The 16526-nt window shown below is 44.9% G+C and overlaps 1 protein-coding gene across 9 annotated transcripts in view; it reads right to left on the bottom strand.

Moving 5' to 3' along the window:
* Positions 1-16526, bottom strand: part of ERBIN (erbb2 interacting protein) — a 369988-nt gene that overhangs the window by 203273 nt on the left and 150189 nt on the right. For all 9 annotated transcript variants that reach the window (XM_063963251.1, XM_063963289.1, XM_063963271.1 and 6 more), the window contains one exon: positions 8425-8478. The gene's annotated coding sequence lies outside the window, so the exon portion shown is untranslated. The remainder of the gene's footprint in view (positions 1-8424; positions 8479-16526) is intronic.

Here is a 16526-nt window from a genome sequence, read left to right as displayed (position 1 = left end):
CCCGGGGTGCCGTGGATAATTCAAACGGCATCGTCTGAAACTGATATTGACAGTTCTGTACCACGAACCAGAGGTACCCTTGATGAGAAGGACAAATTTTGGACATGGAGGTAATCCTTGATGTCCAGGGACACCATATAGTCCCCTTTTTTCCGGTTCGCTATCACTGCTCTGAGTGACTTTATCTCGATTTGAACCTTTTATGTAAGTGTTCAAAACATTTTAGATTTAGACTATGTGTCACCAAGCCGTCTGGCTTCAGTACCACAATATAGTGTGGAAAAATAATACCCTTTTCCTTGTCGTAGGAGGGGTACTTTGATTATCACCTGCTGGATATACAGCTTGTGAATTGTTTCCAATGCTGCCTCCCTGTCGGAGGGAGCCGTTGGTAAAGCAGACTTCAGGAACCTGCGAGGAGAAGATGTCTCGACTCTCCAATCTTTACCCCTGGGATAATACTCGTACGATCTAGGGGTCAACTTGCGAGTGATCCCACTGCGCCCTGAGACTCTTGAGACTACCCCCCCACCTTGAGTCCGCTTGCACGGCCCCAGCGTCATGCTGAGGACTTGGCAGACGCGGTGGAGGGCTTCTTTTCCTGGGAAAGGGCTGCCTGCTGCAGTCTACTTCCCTTACCTCTATGTCTGGGCAGATATGACTGGCCTTTTGCCTGCATGCCCTCATGGGAAAGGAAAGATTGAGGCTGAAAAGACGGTGTCTTTTTTAGCTGAGATGTAACTTGGGGTAAAAAAGGTTGGATTTCCCAGCTGTTGCTGTGGTCCCCAGGTCCGATGGACCGACCCCCAAATAACTCCTTCCCTTTATACAGCAATACTTCCATCTGCCGTATGGGATCTGTATCACCTGACCACTGTCGTGTCCCTGACATCTTCTGGGAGATATGGACAACGCACTTATCTTGATGCCAGAGAGCAAATATCCCTCTGTGCATCTCACATACATATATATAGAATGCATCCTATTAAATGCTCTACATGAATAAAATATTTTCAGTCAGGGAATCCGACCAAGCCAACCCAGCACTGCATCTCCAGGCTGATGGCGATCGCTGGTCGCAGTATAACCACCGTATGTGTGTATATACTTTTTAGGATATTTTTCCAGCTTCCTATCAGCTGGCTCCTTGAGGGCGGCCGTATCTGGAGACGGTAACGCCACTTGATAAGCGTGTGAGCGCCTTATCACCCTAAGGGGTGTTTCCCAACGTACCCTAATTTCTGGCGGGAAAGGGTATAACGCCAATATTTGCTATCGGGGTAACCCTACGCATCATCACACACTTCATTTTATTTTATCTGATTCAGGAAAAACTACAGGTAGTTTTTTCACTCCCACATAATACCCTTTCTTGTGGTACTTGTAGTATCAGAAACACGTAACACCTCCTTCATTGCCCTTAACGTGTGGCCCTAATGAGAAATACGTTTGTTTATTCACCGTCGACACTGTATTCAGTGTCCGTGTCTGTGTCTGTGTCGACCGACTGAGGTAAATGGGCGTTTTTAAAACCCCTGACGGTGTTTCTGAGACGCCTGGACCGGTCCTAATAGATTGTCGGCCGTCTCATGTCGTCAACCGACCTTGCAGCGTGTTGACATTCTCACGTAATTCTCTAAATAAGCCATCCATTCCGGTGTCGACTCCCTAGAGAGTGACATCACCATTACAGGCAATTTCTCCGCCTCCTCACCAACATCGTCCTCATACATGTCGACACACACGTACCGACACACAGCACACACACCGGGAATGCTCTGACAGAGGACAGGACCCACTAGCCCTTTGGGGAGACAGAGGGAGAGTCTGCCAGCACACACCAAAAACGCTATAATTATATAGGGACAACCTTATATAAGTGTTTCTCCCTTATAGCATCTTTTATATATATACAATATCGCCAAAATCAGTGCCCCCCCTCTCTGTTTTAACCCTGTTTCTGTAGTGCAGTGCAGGGGAGAGCCTGGGAGCCTTCTCTCCAGCTTTTCTGTGAGAGAAAATGGCGCTGTGTGCTGAGGAGATAGGCCCCGCCCCTTTTTCGGCGGGCTCGTCTCCCGCTATTTTTGAAGTTAGGCAGGGGTTAAATATCTCCATATAGCCTCTGTGGGCTATATGTGAGGTATTTTTTGCCTCTAATAAGGTTTTTATTTGCCTCTCAGAGCGCCCCCCCCAGCGCTCTGCACCCTCAGTGACTGTTGTGTGAAGTGTGCTGAGAGGAAAATGGCGCACAGCTGCAGTGCTGTGCGCTACCTTTATGAAGACTCAGGAGTCTTCAGCCGCCGATTTTGGACCTCTTCTCTCTTCAGCGTCTGCAAGGGGGCCGGCGGCGCGGCTCCGGTGACCATCCAGGCTGTACCTGTGATCGTCCCTCTGGAGCTAGTGTCCAGTAGCCAAGCAGCAAATCCACTCTGCACGCAGGTGAGTTCACTACTTCTCCCCTAAGTCCCTCGTTGCAGTGATCCTGTTGCCAGCAGGACTCACTGTAAAGTAAAAAACCTAAGCTAAACTTTCTCTAAGCAGCTCTTTAGGAGAGCCACCTAGATTGCACCCTTCTCGTTCGGGCACAAAATCTAACTGGAGTCTGGAGGAGGGTCATGGGGGGAGGAGCCAGTGCACACCACCTGATCTGGTAAAAGCTTTACTTTTTTGTGCCCTGTCTCCTGCGGAGCCGCTATTCCCCATGGTCCTTTCAGGAACCCCAGCATCCACTTAGGACGATAGAGAAATATATATATATATATATATACACAAGGTGCAAAAAAGGATGGTCCAATACCTCGTTTCCACCAAACATATAACCCGGGTCGATGTTTGGTGGGAAAGGGTCAGATCAAAGTGATGCATGTCGTGCTACCAGGGTTGAAAAGGCACCAACCCAGATAGCCTGCTGTGTGAATAGTCTAACCTGAGTCATCCGACCCTGGTCACCCTAGAAGCATATGGAGAGCCAGATCACTGGCGATTGGAGATGATGTCATCTCCAAGCCCCGGCAGAGGGAAGGCCCAGCAATAACCCAGGGCTAGCCTGTGGTGTAAACAAGGTTTCAAGCCACTGTGACATGACTTGAAATTATATTCAATTTCCCAGGTTGGACCCGGACTTTTGGTGGAAAAGGAGTATAAGAAACATTAGATGACAAGGATATGTCAAATGTAAATAGAGGAAAGATTACTTCAATGTTGCGAAAGAAAAGAAAAAAATACATCCTCAATGTAAAGGACAGCAGACAATGGGTTTTATTTTGTCACCACGGCATGCAGTAATGGCAAAGTCAATAACTGAATTTAAAAAGGAAACTTTTTTTTAATACACACAACTCACGGTCTACTTTTAAATTAATTCTTATTTATCTTCTACCAGAAATTGAGCATTCTCAGCAGAACAGACGGAAATATTGCCGGTTCGATTGTTAGCAATGTAATAAATGCAGCGTGAGGAGCTATTCATGCTTCACATTTCAAAAATGCAATGTTACCGTAATAAGCAAGCAGTGGGGTCTAATAGCCCACAGGAGCAAACATTGATTACAGCACATGGGCAAAGACGGGGCTTTTATACTTCTGCATTAAAGTCCAGAAATGAATGAAGAGGAAGTAGGGTGCAGAAAGACCACAGTCTTATGTCAAGTACGAGTACCTGTATATCCAATCTGTTACAATTAATTTAACTACATATTCTTTGTATCTTTGTTTAAGCCTTGTACTTTAACTTTCTAGTTGATATCCATTATTAGTTTCAAAGAATAGCACTTACAAGAATGACTGGAATGCGGTAATGTGACCCCGCTGGTCACTATACAGACACGGGGATCCCGCCTGGTGGAAAGCCCGACAGTCAGCATGCCAACTGACAGGGACTATTCCCACTCGTGAGTGTCCACGACACCCATAGAGTGGGAACAGAACATATGGCGGGCGCAGCGAGCCAGACAAGCCCTCTGCGTGGCGAGCGCAGAGAGCCCGCAAGGGGCTCCGTTGCGCTCGACCGGCCACCGGTCCCCCATAGCCAACCCGAATGACTAAAGAGAAAATGTTGAAACAGACAAAGAACATTTGCACAAATATGATTACCTAACAAAGTTTACATAAACATTTGAGAGTAACCCTAGAAGCAGAAATGTAGAAAACTACATACCACTGTGAAAACATAGCAATTTGCACTCAAATATTCCCAAATCAATAAGTTACAGAATGGACAACAAATATTTTTTTTTTTTTTAACGACATTTCCCATTAACTAAACTTAAAACTAAAGACAAGAAAAAGTATATGTTTAAATAAAATTAAAAAAAAACTTTTGAGGAAAAAAAAACAAAGGAATTTGATAAAAGCTGGGACGGCTGCCTCCAAGTTTACAGTTTAACTAATTTATATCACTCGTATGTTTTTCCAACAATGTAAGATCATATATCAGCCATAATGGAATGTTCTTTGTTTTATTTAGAAGACGCAGCCATTCCCTAGTTCTCCCAGAAGAGTTTAATTCTATACTCCAGCTAGACGGGTCAATCAATGGCTCATTCATCGTCTGTGACGCACTTGCTGGAGCAGATGATGAAAATGCTGAGGTTGGGGTTTCTAAAGCTGTAATCATGACACTGCTCAATGCAGACCAGAAACGCTTCCTCTGGTGTATTACAATATTTATTTTATATTTAACGTCTTATTTGTCTCGCACCTGTAAACGGACAGTAATTACTGCTTGGGCAGTGGAAATACACGGCAGTATATAAACAAAAGCATAAGATATAAATATAATGCAGATGTAACATCCATTTTTCGAATTAATCTAAACATATTTACTAACATATCTATGAAAGAGTAACAATATACTAGGGTGGTTCAATAAGCGAGATCAGAAGACCTTACACGTGTGTAATGTTCTTTGTATCGTTCTAATTTTCCGCCAGGCGAGCAGGTAGACCACTGCTTCCCCTAATGGCCATTAGACTGCGCCTCATACCAGTCATTGTCCCAACATCAGCTGTAAGACAGCGGGGCTGGCGGACACATGGTCAGACATTGAGGTGCGAAGTGTGATCAGATTCCTGCGTCTAAAGAGCACATCAGCAGCTGAAACTCATCATCAACTTGTCGAGGTGTACGGTGGTAACGTCAGGTCACAGAGACAGGGTTTGGCTTTGGTGCACTGCCTGTGGTGCACGTGTTTGGCTGGCCGAATCACTGCTCATGCTGCATGTCTCTTCCACCGTTATCAAAGGCAGTGCACCACTATGACCAATATGAGGCACAGTCTACTGACTGTAAAGGGAAGCAGTGGTCTAGAAAGAATTCAATTAAGCTAGTATGGTGGCTCAGATGCCCACGCTGATCGCTTTGAGCCCGTGCAAGATGCTTATTTGGACAAGTAAAGTAACGGACTGCAAAACTGACAATAGCTTACAGAAAGATAATTATACTATTTCAGTGCAACTGTGTGTCATAAATAATAGGATTTTGGTTACCTACCGGTAAATCCTTTTCTCGTAGTCCATAGAGGATGCTGGGGTCCACATTAGTACCATGGGGTATAGACGGGTACACCAGGAGCCATTGGTACTTTAAGAGTTTGAGAGTGTGGGCTGGCTCCTCCCTCTATGCCCCCCCTACCAGACTCAGTCTAGAAACTGTGCCCGAGGAGACGGACATCTTCGAGAGAAGGATTTAACACAGATAGTGGCGAGATTCACACCAGCTCACACATACAAGGCACATCAAGCTAACTAGCTTGGAAAACTCAGCAACTGCTGAAACATTACTTACCACCGTTTTTTGAGAGTCTGGACACAGATGCGTCAACAATTGGCGGGCTTTCCAATTTTTTTCTATCCTCCTCCGGGAAAGGAAACGCCACCTGGAATTTTTTCTCAGGGTTTTCCCATGCTTTCTCAAATATAGCATTTAATTCTTTTGATGCAGGAAAGATTAGCGAGGCTTTCTTATTTTCAGTGAAAAAAGCCTCCTCAACCTGCTCAGGTGTTGTATCATTAATATTCAATACATCCCTGAAAGCCTCTATCATCAATTGCACCCCCTTTGCAAGAGAGGCAGACCCCGCAACACATCCCCATTACCGTCTGTGGTATCAGAATCGGTATCCGTGTCATCTTGCATGACATGAACAAGCCCACATTTGTGGGAGGTATATAGCGTAGCGTCCTGAGGTGCCAGAACCGGGCCATACTACCATAGAGTTGTGTAATACCTGGGTTGCAGATTCATTACTTGCAACCCTTTCTGAAATCTGAGAAATCCAAGATTTGATAGAGGAAAACCACTCAGGTTCCCTTGCTGGAATCTGTGCTAAACTAATGCTATCCGGATTACATGGAATGGGATCATCCTGGGAGGACATATCCTCCGCAGCATATGACACAGTGTCCCTGGACACAGCTAAAGGAGACCACAAAACACCCCACACGGGAGGGCAGAGTTTCACCCCCAAGAATGGCAAGAGAGACACAGAGATTGAAGCCAACCCACACACAGCGTTTTTAACCAAAGGGAGACCCCTTGTCAGCGCTGACTGTGCACCTTAATAGGATACACAGTCGTATTGCAGCCTCCTACAACCCCCTGGTACCGTAAGAGATAGCTGGACTTGCTGTGGAGGGACCTTCTTTCTCCTGATCAGCACTGTGCAGGCAGAAAAATGTCGCCGAACGCTGCTGGGTCCGCTCTGAGGAGAAGCACCTCCCCCAAAATGGCACTGTCTTCCCGCTCTTCATCTGATTATACTGGCTGGAGGATTGATGCTGGCTGAGATCCTGGGATCCCGACAGGCTTTACGACCAGTGTAGGGTGTAAGCGCTGGCACAGGGCGTCCCTCAACGCGCCGCGCTATGTACCGCTGAGCCATCCCAGAGCGCAGTTAATACTGCGCCCCTACACTGCTGCCGCCATCTTCACACCGGCACCCCGTTTCCAAGGGGGGTCGGTGTCTTACTCGCCACAATCTTCAGCTCTGTAAGGGGGTGGCGGCATGCTGCTTGGGTGAGCAATCTATCCCCACAGGAGCTCAGTGTCCTGTCAGCGGAGATAGTGGCTGGGACCCTGCAGGGCGGACACTACTCCTCTCCCCCCTCCCTCCCCCCTTAGTCCCACACTGCAGGGAGGCTGTTGCCAGCAGCCTCCCTGTAAAATAAAAAACTCGAAAATAACTTTTTACTAGAAAAGCTCTGGAGAGCTCCCCTAGCTGTGATCGGCTCCACCGGGCACATTTTCTAAACAGAGTCTGGTAGGAAGGGGCATAGAGGGAGGAGCCAGCCCACACTCTCGAACTCTTAAAGTGCCAATGGCTCCTGGTGGACCCATCTATACCCCTTGGTACTAATGTGGACCCCAGCATCCTCTAGTACGTAAGAGAAAGTATATAATTTGATTAAGTATAACAAAATAAAAGTAGATGGCTCTGTCACCTTGATGTAACGGAGTGATTATGCAATTACTGTGCTTAAACTTTGATTCATTGGAAGGAGGAGTAGAATCACACCTGGTGGTATTTGAATCACATTTCTTATATTGACACAAAATTTTAGAATGTTAAACTTTATATAGTTGGTACTGAATTTGACCTTGAATGAAAATGTATTTTAAATGCTTATAATAAAAAGTTACATCTCTGAGCGTATTGCAATCAGATAATTAGCTCCAGGCTCTCGTCCCAGGAGCTACAGCCCATCGCTTCTAACTGAATTCCCCAGTAAGAGGCAAATATGGAGACAGATCTGGAGGAAAAGGTTACGTGATTGTACAGCACTGCAGAATATGTTGGCACGATTATGAACATTTGTTTCATGCTGCATCAACTTGCATTTCATGGAAGTGTAATGCTTTCTTGAGATCTCCTTTCTACAGTACTGTAAAGTGCTGATATAAACTCGGAAACTACATAACACATAAATAGACGTCCTTGGGGGCAGATGTATTAACCTGGAGAAGGCATAAGAAAGTGATAAACCAGTGATAAATGCAAGGTGATAAACGCACCAGCCAATCAGCTCCTAACTGTCAATTTACATATTGGAGCTGATTGGCCGGTGCGTTTGAACCCTTTTATTTATCACTGGTTTATCACTTCCTTATGCCTTGTCCGGGTTAATATATCTGCCCCATTGTGTGCTCTAACCAGGAGTAAGATGCAAATAACAGTACAACTAAGAAGTTCTTAAAAGAGACATCATGTCATATTTTCATTTCACACAGGCACAGCATAGTGGATTCTGCAGCACAACGGGGAGAGCTTGTGACTGCAGGGTTTGGCTGTGCTCCCTGACGGTACATATTGAGCAGTCGAAGCTTCCACATTGTGGAAGTCATTGTGAGTGAAACACTTCAGAGAATGGTGAAAAGCAGAATAGAATGGCAGCAAGTCCACATAGGGTCTGCTAATTATGCACTTACCTCTCAGTTGCTTGCTCCCTGCTGTTTCCTCCCTGAGCTTGCAAAGCCAACATTCTGAGGAGACAAACAGAGACAGTTGTGGCGTTACTGTTAGCTGTCAGCTTCACCATGCTCAGATAAAGACAGTCTGGCTGTTAGACAAGGAAGGCGGACAACACTAAGTGCAGCTCAGCTGCCTTCAACTTCCGTTTCAGAGTGAAAGCTGCAGTTTTAGCAACTTTTCATGTTCTTACATGGGAGAAGAATAACAGAAGACATCGACTTGTAACCGTATGGGGCAACAAATACACAAATTCATTGTCTCTAACTCAAAATCATTTATTTTCAAACAAGGGAAATGCTATAAATACAGTTATAAGGCTCATGATACCATTACAGTCCTCTAGCAGGGTGATCCTGAGCCTGTGAGGTTTTCTGCTTGTGTAGTATGTAGCAAGTAAAGAACAAAATAGTAATAATTATTGAGAAGGCATTTAGCCCAGTGATGGGCAACAGTCTTCACCTGTGTCCCCAGCTCCTTCTGTCTTTACTGTTACATTTCTTTATTATACTATGTAACACTTTTTGAAATGCCTGCAGATATATTACATATAGGTGTCACTTTTTTAAGAAAATGTATTATTTTAACTTAATAAGTTAAAGGATTATGGCGCTCATTCAGTAATTATCACCCGTCTGCGCATGCGCAGCGTTTGCACTGTGCAGGCATCTCAGTGTGATCGCATCCCATCACGACGCGACTGCACTGTGATTGACAGGGGCGTGCGTTGGGGAGAGGGACGCGGCATTAGCGGGAGTGGTGTGAACAATGCAGGTGTATGAAAACTGATTTAGGGGCGGCCGCGTGACGTCACACACAGCCGCTGCAGGGGAAACATGGCGCCAGTGCTACCGGTAAGCATGATGGTCGCGAAGCCTGCACTGCATTCACATGTTTAAATGCGATGGCAGCGCTTAGTGGTGCTTCTCATGCTGGGCAGCCTTGCCCTGTGCTTTGTGTTTGAGTAGCAGATTTAGCAGAATCTGCTACTGAAGCTGAATGAGGGCCGATGTGCTGCTTTTGAAGGTTACAGGGCCACCTATGCAACCCCTAAATGGTTTCAGGTTGCCGATCACTGATCTAGCCTGTACAGCCATTAGAGGAATCCTGCCAAGGAGAGAGATCAAGAAGCCTGTATTAACAATTCAGACATTAGCCAGAAGGGCTGGGGTTCCTGAGCACATCAGTGGAACGGCCCGCGTTCCCAAACTTTTTTTTTTAATGGCTGCTCAGCTTCAAAGCATCTTTTATCAAAACAGTCAAACAGTCAGAAGCAGCCATCAATACAGTGCAAAGAATAATCAGGCCCAATTGTTAAACTGAGCAAACATTATTTAACATGAATGCGAACTTGTACAACAATGCCGCTTTTCAGTTCCAGTCCAGCACTGGAGCATAGTGCAGCCTAACAGCTCTACCAGTCAGGGTTCCAGTCTATACCTTATACAGCTACCCTACTGTGCAGGCTGGAGGAAGCCTTCTTGGGAGAAAGCATGAATAACTGAATAAAATGATCTCTGTACAGTGTATTAACGTATAAAGCACGATCTAGTAAAGCAAACAACATAAGTCACGGTGACAAGTCCACTTTAGACAAAATATAATTATATATGAAAAGTACCAATGAATAAAACATCATAACTCCAAAGCTGCAGTGCATAAAAACCACAGCTGTGACAGGTAGAGAATAAACAACAGAACATACTGTAATAATGTGTAATAAATCATTTGCGTATCTTTCAGCAATCAATATAGAACTATAGAACACAAAAAGTAAGACCCTGACCCAGCAAGAACGGAAAGTTCTTTTGCAATAACACTGAAAAAACTGAAAAAAATGCTATGAACAATCTGATAGGTCAGTGAGACTGAAAGTCCTGCACATAATATTTAGAGACGATAGAACATGATCTTTAAAAATCTTTCTTGCACTTTACTTGAAGCCCAACCAATAATCTCTTCCTGTTCTCACACACATGGCTTGTAAGGGATTGCCCCTTTAAAAAAAAATCTGAGTTCGGCCACAATCCCCGCATGTCGACCAAACTCAGGCGGCATTACATCCCGCCAGCGTGTTTATTCCAATCATTTCTCACTGAGGGCTTTGTCGCGGCTATACTCTTTCATTCGTTATTAACCACATGAGAAGTACATTCAAATAGTACAGCTAAGGTGGGAACTGATTTGTTTTTTTCGCAACTAATCTCCTGCGTAAGGTTACGATATTCAATTGTTTGTGCCGGTGGATGCAAGTTACTTATCATGCATGTTGCATCCAAAACGCACTGAGTTTGCCTTACCAGTTACATACCAGCAATTTATTCCATTAGAACAAGTGTGATGCATGAAAGGAACAAAAAAAATTGGATGTTTAAACTGCACCTAAAGTGCTCCTTACACCAAATGCATCTTTGTCTATTTTCCCCTACTCTGAGCATCCACCCATTGTGTGTCATCTCTTCTAGGTGTAACCTATCCCACACAAGGTAATCCTACGTAGTTCATCAAAGACGGCTGCCCCGTCTGGTACCATTTGTGGGTGGAATATACAACCTGTGCCAGTTATTACCCAAAATGTCTGCACAAACCCTGCAATATGCTGATTGTGCTCTCAAGCTTTCAGTTGTTCTTAATTATTTGTGTGTAGTTTTCATGTTGCTGTAATTTTTTATCCTTTGTACAGTTTCAGTATGACATGCCGGCTGTCAGGATCCCGACAGCGTCATCACGCCAGCCGCAATACTGGCAGTGAGCATAAGTCCTCTCACGGGCTCGCTGCGCTCACCACGCTTCGAGCACGGTGGCGAGTTGCACTCGCCACGGGTTCTATTCTCCCTCGGGTGCTGCCACCACCCAAATGGGAATACTAGGGGGCGGTCGGTATTCCAACGGTCAGGATCCTGAATGCCGAATCCCGACAGCAAGTATATTAACTACATCCCCTTTGTACATTGTACCATGGTTTTGATGTCTGTAAAGCGACTTTGAGTTATGCTGGAGAAAAGCGCTATATCAATAAAATTATTACTATAATAATTAATATTATTATTATGAAACATGCAAAATGAGGAAAGTGCATTATTCTATATTAGCAAACCAGTTCCCTCACAGAAGTGCCATAACATATTGAAATTTACAGAATACATTCTTTCAGTCAATGCACTAAGTTCCACAATAATGTCTAATCCCCCCACAATAACAGGATCCCGGTAGCTTTCGAAGATACTTATTACCCTTGATAGTGTGAGGGCTGTAACACACGCAGCGGTTTCTCCCGGATGGTAAAAAGCGGCTTTTTGCCATCCGGCAGAGTCTTTCACACACAACGGCTTTGAGCCGTGTGTAATGGTGTGCGCATGCGCAGCATTAGACACGGCTTGGAAAAAAACCGTTGTGTGTGAAAGCTCCCCTTCACACACACTGTTCACTGCCTTCAAAGACGGCCCGGCAGCCGGACCTTCCAGTGGATATTTCTGGCTGCAACCCGGCAGCCGGGCCGGGCAGCGTGAAAGGCCCCTACCCCTCACACTGATAACTACAATACCGGCGTGTGTTTCAGCCCTAACACTTTTTCCAGGCTGACAGCAGTAGAAATTGAACATAATGTATACTCACTGGCCTGAATGGCTGTCAGCACTGCTGATTACAGGCTGCAGTGGGTTGTGAGTTCAACTGTGCCGACACCTTTCAAAGACTACTTTTAAAATTCCTCCTGGCTTTCAGCCTGGTAGTATTGTTTCATACTTCTCTGGTTTATCCTAGAGCCCAGTACCAGGAAACTGGAGAAGTTTACAGGAGCATACGGACAGTATTGGGAAATAAAAATCCTAAAATATAACCAGTCGCAGAAACATGAACACCAGTATTTAAATATTTATAAACAACCGATGCAGAAACTGAGCAGTCAAAAATAGAATTACTGTAAAAAGGCATCTTGGCACCGATAAAGCTGTCATATTACACTTCACATTTAAACACAAATTGGAAGATAAAAGATTTACGGGAGAACTGAATTGTTTCGTGCTGCTGCAGCTCCTGTTTCACTGACCAGGAGCTATTCAATTGTTTGTGCTGTAGGGCACAAGTGGCCATTAATTATGCTCGCACCCTCCTGAGGTGGCAAGTAAAACACTGCCAAAAGTCAGGCTTTTAGTCAGCGTGCCCAGTCATTTCTTTGTGTTTAGCCACATTACAAGACTAAACCCAGCGCATCTGGGAATGACATGGGTGATACGTAATAGGCACCCACTTACTTGCACCCAGTGGCACGAAAAACAGAATATCAAACGTCACTTCAGACAGGAGCTGCGGGCGTGAGAAAACAATTGCATTCCACCCCACCCCCCACTACCCCTTTATAATGGTAGATTTCAGCACACCAGGGCTTACTCATTAACCTATAATATACTGAATTCAGTAGGCAGGAGCAAAAGGGACTTCTTTTCAGATCTTCACGGTCATAAAATTCCTATGTCTCCAGGCTGGAGCTAAAACAGAACCACTAGCAAAGTAATGTTAGAATTGTGATCCTTGGAAAGTCAGTCAAACCTTAGCACGTCCTGGCCTAAATACAAATAAGAAGCAGCCTTTTGCAGCACTGATCTCCAGCGAGTTAGGATCACTGTCTTTAAGCAATCTTCACATTAAGTCAAACAAAGCTCTATGTGAAAAACTATACATCCAACTAAATGCAGAAGAAAGCCCTTTAGCTAGAAACTAGCAGAGTTAGAAATAACAGGTTTCATTAAAAAAAAAAAAAAGACATTTTGTTTTGATTTAAACATTTTTTATTTTTTTTGCATGAATGTTTTAATGAACAAAAATTGAATCCTGCTTATTATATTAACACTGTGAAACATGTATTAGAAACCTTGATCAACCATGTTTTAATGCTTTCTAACATACAGGGCAGGATGTACTAAAGGAAAAAAAATGCAGTGAAAACCCTAAAAAACTACCAGTGTCAGACTTTGGCCACATTTTCCATATGTACTAAGCCCTTCAACCCCGAGCTTTGATGCGGTGGGTCCCACTAGAAGCCTATGGGCTTCTTTCAGCATTCTGCCCGAGAGGGATCCTGTGGCTTCCCAGCACCCCCCAAGCATAAAACCATTTTTTTTTACTGCTCATCATTCCTAGTACATCTGAATATGCATCTCCTTTCTCTTTGTTGTTTGACTATACAGCTGAAAAAGGGATACGTTCCACATGCTGGCGGCCAAAATCCCAGCACCGGAAATCCCGACAGACGGGCAAAATACCGGCGCCGGAACATCGACCTGAATCACGATTGTCAGTATGCCAGGGATTCATAGGCATAGCCCGCAGAGGGGGGGGAGGTAGGTTTAGGCACCACCATGGAGGGTTAGGTTGCAGGGAAGGGAGGGTTTAGGTTAGGCTACGGGGAGGAGGGGGGGTGGGGGATTAGGTTTAGGCACCCCAGTGGAGGATTAGGGTTAGGCTAAGTGGGAGGGAGGGTTAGGTTTAGGCAACTGGGATGGGGGGGGGGGGGGGGGGGAGGATTAGATTTAGGCACCCCCGGGGAGTGGGAAGGGTTTGGGTTACAGGGTTGGTTGGGAAGGTAAGTATACACCTCTGTCATGATCTTCTCCATCAGGATGCCGCGGTCGGTCATATGACTGCCAGCATCCCGAACGCCGCTACAATGTATTACACCCATGTGAATTTATGTAAATTATATGTTTTTTAATACAGTACGTTTAATCAAATTACACTCAAATATAGGTGAAATTTAAAATAAGAACAACAACTTATTACTTAATTATAATTAAATAAATCTGAATAGTAACACTTTTCAGAGAAACACACACACACACACAAGGTTAAACATTAGCACTGGCATTAAACATTTTGAATAAAAACACAATTTTTTTTTTTTTTTTGTTTAGTAGGTTTTAGGTTTGTTTTTTTTACTAATTGGTTTAAACTATGGTTTAATCCTAGGTGGTTTAAACAAGATAACGTTGGAAACCCCTGCCTCCTTACATCCTTCTAAGCTTTAATGCCAGCCATTAGCTTACAGATGTACCCAAGTGCCACATGTATCCGCTTCCATTACATACATGAGTGCAGTTATAGGACACAGGGCACACAGGCGGACCATCAGCTGCTATGGTTAGCGTTACGCTTTTGCTTCCACTAATTGCTGCTGCTGTGGACCAATAACTAATAATCCTCTAGATTCCGCATTAATACTACTAAATCCACTCTCTTATCAGGAGGATCAAAGATTAAATGGGATTAAATCAACACAAAATATGCAACATGACTACCTGTAGCATCCTTCTAAAGCAGCTTTGGCTGAAACAATATTGTCTGACAGTAGATTAGGAGGCTTCAGCCAATGTCTGATTTGCCTGCACTGAACAGGCATGAGGCCGGCAGTGGTACAGCTGCTCATTAGTGCAAAGAAGGAAGGAAGCGTGACACAGGCAGCACACTGCACGTGGCCCTAGGAAATTACTCTCCTCACTACTCCATTGCACACTAGAAGGCGGCGGCACACATGAGAACTGATCACGGATACTTCTTGCCATAGCCATAAAGGAAATCTCATTGTTAGAGAGTACTTGGTATGTTAGGTAGACAAGACGTAAATCGACACTGTCTAGGTGGACCACTATTGGTCGACAGTAAGTAGGTTGACATGATTTCTTGGTCAACAGGGACTCTAGGTCAACATGAAAAAAAAGGTCGACATGAGGTTTTTTTATTGTAATTTGTGTCGTTTTCTTCGTTGAGTGACCGGGAACCCCAATTAGTGCACAGTGTCCCCTCGCACAGGCAAGGTGCCTCGCTGCGCTTCGCACAGGTTACCGTTCCCAACTGTAGTCCTCATGGATCGTAAAGCATGACAAAGGGGTCGATTCAATTCGGCAACAGATGAATAGCGCCGGGAATTAGCTCCCGACGCTATTCAATTCAGCTAAAGTTAAGTCGGCGAATGCCCGTTCTCGCCGACTTAACAGGTAGTTTTGTCAGGAGAACGAGCATTCTCCGACTTAACTACCTGCAGCGATGCGGATTCCCGACAGAGGTGGTCATTCCGAGTTGTTCGCCCGTTGCCGATTTTCGCTATGCTGAGATTTGTTGCTAAATGCGCATGTGCGTGGTATGCAGCGTGCATGTGCTTAGTTATTTAACTAATAACTTAGCAGTTTTGCTGTTGTCTTTGCGGCGCTTTTCAGTCGCACTGCTGATCGGTGAGTGATTGACAGGAAAGGGGCGTTTCTGGGTGGTAACGGAGCGTTTTCCGGGAGTGTGCTAAAAAACGCAGGCGTGTCAGGGAAAAACGCGGGAGTGTCTGGAGAAATGGGGGAGTGGCTGGCCGAACGCAGGGCGTGTTTGTGACGTCAAAGCAGGAACTAAACAGACTGAGGTGATCCCAATCTGTGAGTAGGTCTGGAGCTACTCAGAAACTGCAAGAAAATATTTAGTAGCAATTCTGCTAATCTTTCATTCGCTATTCTGCTAAACTAAGATACACTCGCAGAGGGCGGCGGCCTAGCGTTTGCAATGCTGCTAAAAGCAGCTAGCGAGCGAACAACGCGGAATTAGGGCCAGAATCAGCCTTGCGCCGGCTGCGCGGCAGCTCTTTTGTCGGTTTTCTTCTCTCACCCCCGGGGGGTGAGAGAAGAATTCCCGACAATTGCAGGTAACTCGTAGCTGAATTGAATAGTGTCGGGAGCTAATTCCCGGTGCTATTCATCTGTTGCCGAATTGAATCGACCCCAAAGTTCAAAAAAATTTAAAAACTCATGTCAACCTTTTGTCATGTCGCCCTACTTACTGTCGACCAATAGTGGCTGACCTAAACAGTGTCGACCTAAGTCTTATGTACCTAAAAACCGGATCCCATAAGATCCTGGGACAGAGAAGAGCCTGCGTAAAAGCCCAATATCAACAGAGTATTATTACTCCTGCTGTTGAGAAGAATCTGCTGCAAAACTCTGCCCTTCCCTGTGACAAATGCACTAGGCAGTATTTACATTAGGTGTTGGCTTGGTAAGACATCACTGTGATAACGCCTCATATGATCATT

This window comes from Pseudophryne corroboree, chromosome 1, assembly GCF_028390025.1.
Source record: "Pseudophryne corroboree isolate aPseCor3 chromosome 1, aPseCor3.hap2, whole genome shotgun sequence".
In the NCBI taxonomy this organism is placed as follows: domain Eukaryota; kingdom Metazoa; phylum Chordata; class Amphibia; order Anura; family Myobatrachidae; genus Pseudophryne; species Pseudophryne corroboree.
The sequence above is the reverse complement of the archived record's forward strand: the minus strand, read 5'-3'. Positions and strand labels throughout refer to the sequence as shown.